This window comes from Triticum urartu, chromosome 3A, assembly GCF_056163025.1.
Source record: "Triticum urartu cultivar PI428250 chromosome 3A, HENAU_Tu73, whole genome shotgun sequence".
Classification (NCBI taxonomy): Eukaryota; Viridiplantae; Streptophyta; class Magnoliopsida; order Poales; family Poaceae; genus Triticum; species Triticum urartu.
Genome location: NC_141875.1, coordinates 54,576,203 through 54,584,010, shown reverse-complemented (window position 1 = coordinate 54,584,010; position 7,808 = coordinate 54,576,203). Strand labels below are relative to the sequence as shown.

Genomic DNA, 7,808 nt, shown 5'->3' with positions numbered 1-7,808 from the left:
GAGTCTGACTTCAATACGGAAGCGGCGACATGTCATTGGCTCATTCTGTCAGCAATGGTCGTTCCATGGTCCAAGGGCTTTGATGTATTTTTTATTATATTTAAATGTTTTTGTACTTTTGACAATTTTTATAATAGATCTGAGTCATTTTCAAGAAAACAGAGAACAAAAGACAGTACTGTCTTTTCAAGTATTTTATTATGATGATTTGTTACATATCTTGCTTTTTTTATGATCATCAATAATAGCGAAAAAAGCAAGATATGTAAGAAGATCATCGAAAAGAGAAAAATTATTACGATGATCAATAATAGAAATTTATGTTTCTTTTTTGAGAAAAAGTAAAAAAACAAGAAATTTAAGTATTTTTAGGGGAACAAGCAAGATATGTAAATCTTCTTTGGAGAAAATAGAAAAAAGACTATTTAAGTTTTAAAAAACAAGAAAATCAAGTTCACTTCTTTTGAGTTAAAAAACGCACTCTTGAAAAAGCACAATTAAGTGCGCTCATGTTTTTTTTGCCGTACCTTATTTTTATGCTATTTTTTCATCGTACTTGGATACTCCGTGCACAACTAAAGGGAGAATATCTGGTGCACCAGTATTTGTGGTGCTACTGGTGCATATTGTAACTTGTTCAAAAATTTGAATTTCTTCTAGCAAATTCACACAACATAAATGTAGGCTGTCACAAAATTTTAAGACAAAATTCGAACATATCTCAAAATAATTGCAAATTTAACACTGAATAGTACATAACGTAAGTTCAGCTTTAGATTTGGTCCAATATCACACTGATGTTAAATTTGTCATTTTTTAATCTCATTAAATGTTTCAATTTTTCATATATTTTTTTTGAAAACATACATTAATTTCGCGTTGATGTTCTACATTTTTGTCCTGATTTTTTGAAATGTATTACGGCATTCGGTGCATCGGTTGCACCATAAGTTTTTCTTTGGGACATCACAAGTGTGTGTGCACCAGATACATTCTCCACAACTAAAGCCTGATAGATCCTCTGCCCCGGCCCATACTGGCCCAACTAGTGCCAGCCCGTCGTGGAAGAACTCGTCATCTACCTCACACACGCTCACTTTCTAAAAAAAAACCTCACACATGCGCCGGCGCAGAGGGAGCGCATCTGTCGTCGGCGGGCTGCGCCGTTCGGCCGGCTCGATTCCCACCAGTATCTGGATAGGGCTTCCTGCCAACCCGTGGCAAGTCCTCAACGGAGCAGGCCGCACCCGATTCCGCCGTCGGAGGGTCTCGATCTCGCCGGTGGACCGCCTCTTCCACAACAAGGTGCGCAGCCGCCAAGTCCAAGCGCACCTCTAGATTCAAGGAACGACGAGGCGGGCTGACGACAGCGAGAGGTTCAGCACCCGTCACTGCTCCCGCGACCCCCCCCCCCCCCCCCCCCCCCCCTCTGTGAATTGTCATGCGACCTTCGATTGAACTCAAATCCTTAGAATCAAGTTCGAATGATTGATTATGTTAAATGTATATAGAAATTTGTTATTCTCTTTGCGGATCTGTTGATCATAGATAAATGCCACTCTACTGTTTTAGTGTGTCTGCTCTGTCAAAAAAATTGGGGAAAATCCTGCCAGTTAAGCTGCCTGATTAGCATATATCTGGTCAATTTTAGTGTTAATATATGTCACTCCGTGTGCATGATTGCTTCTCAACAAGTTTCAGAAACTTTGTGAAATATAATATACCACTTGTTATTCATGTATTAGAACTCAGTGTCCAAACTCAAAATACAAAAAACAAATTGTTGTCTACTTGTGATGTTGATACAACTGCAATGGTCTGCGCAATTTGTGATTTTTTCAAAATGTTTTCTATTTCCGTGGGGATAAATTTATCTTATGCCTTATGTTCATGCGATTCAGTTCATTTGTTTTGAGTTGTGCAGTAGGGCAAAGCCCCACCCCCCTGTTATATTTATTGAAATTAAGATTGCAAGTCTACAAGCAGAAAATAAAATGTACATCAGAAATGTACATGGAAGAAAAGAAACAAGGGCAAACAAATGAAGGGCCAACAAACACCCACACTACCAGCTGCCTAACCAGCTTCTGAATTGAGTAAGATGTCTTTGTTTTATCCTGTGGGCAACCACTGAAATTCATTTTAATTAGGTGGAAATTTTGAGGTCCATCGAAGGCATTTAGCAGATTCATTACGAACACATGGTTGGGCTTTTACTCCATTCTATGGCCGTCAAATGCTTGATCTTTCACATGTCACATGATGGCAGTACCTTTTTTTTTTATCTTTCGCATGTCACATAATGGCGGTAACATTTGTGATGCAAGCTATGGATGTTGCATTTTTCTTAGGAAAAAGCAAATTTCACCTATTTGCTGGGGAGCAATTTTTTCGAGCTTGGTTCTTGTTTTAGGGCACTCGAGTCCTGGGGTAGCTGTTCTTGAGTTCTTCCAGGCTACACTACTATTACAGCTTAGAGTTTTGGTAACTTGTCATCTCTTGAGATCAACCTTTGAAAGGGATTTCATATTTGTTAGTTCCGGTCACGAGGTGGGGTCATGGGAACCGGAGTATTTAGCCCGTGCACGGTACATTCTGAGTGGCGTGGTCTCAGACTAGACTACAATAGGTTGGATATTCGCTCATTTTTACATAAATAATATAGTAATTTCTTGGTTACCCTTTTTCTCTAGTCTGGTCGGGTTTTCACTTTTCAGACTTGACTAGAATAGATTGGACATCTGAGAACAATTATGAAGGAGTGTTACTCACACTTGCACTCGGGAATTGTTGGAGATCATCTTGTCTTGTAGTATTAACCGTGAAAAAATTAATTCAACTTATCAGGTATCGTATTGGTAGATGGAGGGGCTTACACGCAGTCTGATGAATCACTAACATGCCATCTTGAGCTGAGGAATTAAAGGCGAGGATTCCATATAACAGTCTGGAGGTTGGTGTGGCAGTGCCTGAAGCTGAGCCGGATCATTGGTCTCTAGATTCTGCACCACCTGGTGCGTGGTTGGCCGCAGCAGCGGGTTTGGCTCGACGCACCAGAGCGCCACGCGCGTGAACCGCTCCACCCTCTCCATGTCCTCAGCAGTGTCAACGTCAGCGTCGCCGTGCAGCATCAGCTCTGTCCTCTGCGTGGCCACCAGTTGTGCTGCCCAACCAAACAGCGTGACTGTCTCATCATCCTCCTCACCCTGTGGCAGGTCAGAATGAGACACTGGCTCCTGACACCTCCGGCAGCAGATCATCTCCAGCAGCACGACGCCGAAGCTGTACACATCCGCCTGCGGAGCCACTCGGGCGCGATGTACCCTCTGGTGCCCCTGATGTGGGTCACTGTTGTGTGCACCTGCTGGCTCCCCAGCAGCTTGGAGATCCCAAAGTCGGTGATCCTCGGGACTCCACGGTCGTCCAGCAGGATGTTGTCAGGCTTAATGTCGCAATGGATGATCGGTGCGCTGCAGCCATCGTGGAGGTACTCAAGCCCCCGGGCGATGGCAAGGGCGGCCTCAGCACGCCAGCGCCACGAAGGCCGCCTCTCTGGGTTGAAGAGGACGCTACGGAGCGATCCGCCAGGCATGAACTCAGAAACCAGCATCCGGTGCTTGCCTTCTTTGCAGTAGCCGATCATACGGACCAAGTTCCGGTGGTGGATCTGCCCGATGGACTGTACCTCATTTGTGAACTCCTGCTCGCTATACTTGTTTGAGTCGATGAGCTTCTTCACTGCGAGAGTTATTTATCCAAAACCACCACATTATGGGCTAGGGTAACAGATCGGTACCACATTTGAGGCAGGGCACAAAAAACCACCAACAATGGGGCTAATCTGTAACGCGGAGCACTGATAGTCTGATAAGCTTGCGAAAACAGCGAAACTGACAAGTTGGGCCCACATGTTGGGCTGACGTGGCGACGACTAAATGCTTTGACCAATTGATGTGGCAAATGAGATGCGGACCCCATCTGTCAATGACTAGACGGTCATCTTCTTCCCAAATCTCTCTCTTTGAGGCATTCCATCAAACAGCTCTTAGGCGCCATTCATTTTCCTCTCGTGCCAGAGAGAGCGAGCAGCTAGCACGTCCGCCTCTCCATGGAGCGCCGGCGGCCGCGTGCCCAGGCCGACGAGGAGCAGTGCCCAGCCTCGCCGCGCCGGCCGACAAGCAGCGCCCAGCCCCGCCGCGCGCCCAGGCCGACGAGGAGCACCCAGCCCGCCGTGCGCCTAGGCCGACGAACAGGAGTCCGCTTCTCCATGGCAGCGGCGCTCTGGCCTGCGGGGTGCCCACAAAATGTTTGTTGAAATGCCTATAAAAAAGAGGAAGAAGTAGAAAAAAACAAATACTTGAGTCATTGACAGGTGGGACATATTGTCCAAGTCAGCATATTGTCCATATACGCACGCCATGTCAGCCCGACATGCGGGTCCAACTTGTCAGTTTCGCTGTTTTCGCGACCAAATTCCGCCGTCAGTGCTCCGCATTACAGATTAGGCCCATAATGTGGTGGTTTGGGGTAAATAACTCTCACTGCGATGAGATGCGGCTGCGGTGATCTTATCGTTCCCTTGTAGACCTCCCCGAAGCTCCCTTTGCCCAGCAGTTTCTCGAAGCCATTGGTGGCCTGGTAAAGCTCCTTCCAGCTGAATGCTCGTACGCTCGAGCTCAACAACCTCTGGCTATCTCTGTTCCTGATGAGGTAATGATGTGCCAGAAGGCCACCGACTGTGATCAAGAAAAGAATGCCCAAGCAAATGGCCACAACCTTGTAGGCCAATACATTTCTCATTCTCGCCGACGCGATCAACTGAGAATTCCTTGTCCGCACCTTGATCAGCGCCTTTGTCGTCAGGTTGTTTCCCTGCCGTCCGTACGCGAGTGCCCCCAACTCCGCACAGTCAGACCCACCGATCATCAGCGCGGCCACGCAGAAGCAGTCACTGAGGCAGTAGTCCCGGCATTGCTCCTCCGAGACTGACGGGAACTTCTTGTAGTATATTGACACCTCCCAAGTTGTGTTTGTTTGGCAGCTCTACGAGCGAGAACTTGTCGGGGCTGTTCTGCTCGCCAGAGCTCTGCGGCTCCAACTCTGGCGTGCAGCCGCTGTCGCTGTGCTGCGCGTCGATATAAGTGTACCCGCTCGGGCATAGGCACTTGAGCCGTTCTTTGGTCTCCATGCAATAAGACCCGGGGCCGCACATGCCTTGCATCCGGGTCGTCTTCATCTTGCAGCCCCCTTCACTGGGGAGCGTGCCTGACACGGTCCAAGATGTTGTGTTCTCGCGGCCATCACCATTCTTAGGGTGGACGTAGGCACGGACGATGCCGTCGGGGTCCATCCTGACGAACTGGAAGTAGTTCCTGCCGGCGGCGACGGGAGAAATCAAGCTGTAGACGGTGCCATCGTAGAGTGTGTAGCTGAGGTTGCCACGCTCGTCGAAGGTGATAGTTGTGTTGCCATTGGTGCCGTTGGTGCGCGTATCCCAGTATGCATTTTCCAATATGTCACCGGTGAAGAGGTCGACGCAGAGGACGACGTTACCGTCGTTTTGGGCAGCCAGGCTGAACCGACCGGTGGTGAACTCTGTGTCCGCGCGCTTGGAGAAGAGAAACCCTTCCAAGATTGCCCCGGCAGGAGCGTGTCTGTCGGGAACCCAAAGCTCTCCCAGAGCACGCCACCATCTCCGAGGAACTGGACGTTGCCGGAGTCTCTTAGCACGAGGACGAATCCACGCTTCATGCTGGGGGTCGGGGCCTTCCACAGCTCTATGCTGCCGTCGGTGAGCGTGAGCTGGCCGTCGGCCGGGACGCTGAGGACGGACCGCGCCGTGGCGTTGGGTGTGGCGCCCATGGAGGACGCTTTCGCAAACCACACCACCGACTGTGGGGAAGAGTTGCCTTCACCGAAGCGGAACCATGTGGCGAGGAGGAACTTGGTCGGATCGGAGTCGTGGGCGCGGAAGCCAAAGGCAAAGTCGCCGGACGGACTGGTGATGTAGTCGGGTGGCATCAAGGTGCCCCCCGCGGTCAGATTGGTCCGCGCCACAGCCACCGGGAGCAAGCGAGCTTGTTGCGCCAGCATGGCAATCAAGCTGGCGAGCCGGAGGAGTGGAAAGCTGGGCAGCGCCGACATGATGACCGCAGGCCACAGCTTCGTGCCGAGCATGCAGCGTGTGTTGCTCTGTTGCCTTAGTGCCGCCTAATTGCATAATATACAACTTGGTCTTGTAGTGCTTCCATATGTCTTCATCTTCTCTGTTCACTTTATCAAATTGGGAGCAGACACGTTTGTCTTACTTCTTCAGTGATTTATCGGTCTTGCTTCCTTTAGTTGGATGACTTTTTCAAACCGTGATTTAGTCCTCTCTTTGCATATTTAAATATCCCAGGTGCAGATATTTCCAAGAATTGTCAATCAGTCTTCATCTGCAAGAGAGCGACGGCAGTAGGTGGAGTCCATTGGCTCGGTCTTGCACCGCATGGGGAGAAGAAACTTGAGCGCCAAATTCGGTTTCAGCGCAAGCTCTGTTTTCCTTCTCAGCAACAGGCTCTGTAAGGGACTGGTACACAGAGGATGGACCTAGTATGTTGTAATCACTTTTGCACCATCCTTCTCTGGCTTAAATTTGCTGAAGGAAATGGCACGTCTTATCTGATTGCGACTTGAGTAATTAAGTAATTAACGATGCATGACTTCCGGGACCAATCCTTTTTTTCTGTTCGTTTATTGCAGAACAGGCAGGTGCTTTACCTTTTCAGTAAGAAAAAAAAATCAACATGAACTATTGGTAATCTCTGTTTCTACTATGTATCGTTGACTGTTTTTGTCTACAATGTTTTCTGTCCATCTGAATTCTAGTCTACTGATTTGCCTGAAGAATAATTTATGGTTGCAGCTATGCTGGGTTCGTAAAGAAAGAACTGTCAACATAATATTTCTGAGTGCTGTAGAATTTGTAGGAAGTTGTGTATATGGTATGACAATTGCTATTGTGTTATTGTGGAATATTGGGGTTTTATTGATACTATTGCAAAGAAACACAGCTCTGGGAACAAATTTGTGTGAGAAGACAAAAGTAGAGCAATTTCAATCACCTGTGTAAAATAGCCTTTGGAACCTCAAAATCTACTTGATCTATTTGATTTCTAGATACTCTTATTTGTATTTTCTGGAAAGATTATTGATATGCAAAGTCCCCAGTCCGTTTGCTCGTGTCTTCAGCAAGAAGAATGTTGGTTGTCTTAGATCTCGGTGGATTGCAGTGGTTGCCAGTGGTGAAGATATTCTATCTGCAGCAACCCACATGCTCAAGGCAAGGCTCACTATGTTGTTTTCAGACTAGCTTGGTGAGCACCTCATATCATCACGCGGACTAATAAGCCGATCATTCTGCTCGTTTGTTTCAGAGCTTTCTGAAGCATAGGGATTTAGAACAAGGGTTTTCAGTATTTCTAAATTTCATTTTTTAACTACAGTATTAATTACCATTCTTATTACTGGCAATGTACTGTCACGCTTGGTGATAAATTCTGGATTTATTGATGGATGGATAAATTCTGGGATTTTTAACTCTATTCTCTCTTCTCAATTAATGATGCAAATCTTTTGCCTCCGTTTAAAAATAAAATCTGGATTTATTGGACTTACATGCCTGCACAGACACCAAGAAGTCAATATACTACTTATATCCTTCAATAAAGAAATTAACTACCTTTGTGATGCACCTCAAATCTTTTTTCTGATTTTCTCTATGGAATAAACCGTTTACTAGGCATGATCTGCATATTTTGATGATT

At 46.9% G+C, this 7,808-nt stretch overlaps 1 long non-coding RNA gene and 1 pseudogene across 1 annotated transcript; one reads left to right on the top strand and one right to left on the bottom strand.

Moving 5' to 3' along the window:
* The first annotated feature begins 1,050 nt into the window (after nt 1-1,050).
* On the top strand, nt 1,051-2,979 carry LOC147978479 (uncharacterized). The gene is made up of 3 exons (XR_015618137.1): nt 1,051-1,376; nt 1,925-2,096; nt 2,848-2,979. It is a non-coding gene; the product is annotated as an uncharacterized LOC147978479 (long non-coding RNA).
* LOC125528612 (G-type lectin S-receptor-like serine/threonine-protein kinase LECRK3) lies at nt 2,895-6,383 on the bottom strand (annotated as a pseudogene).
* Between the last annotated feature and the right edge of the window lie 1,425 nt (nt 6,384-7,808).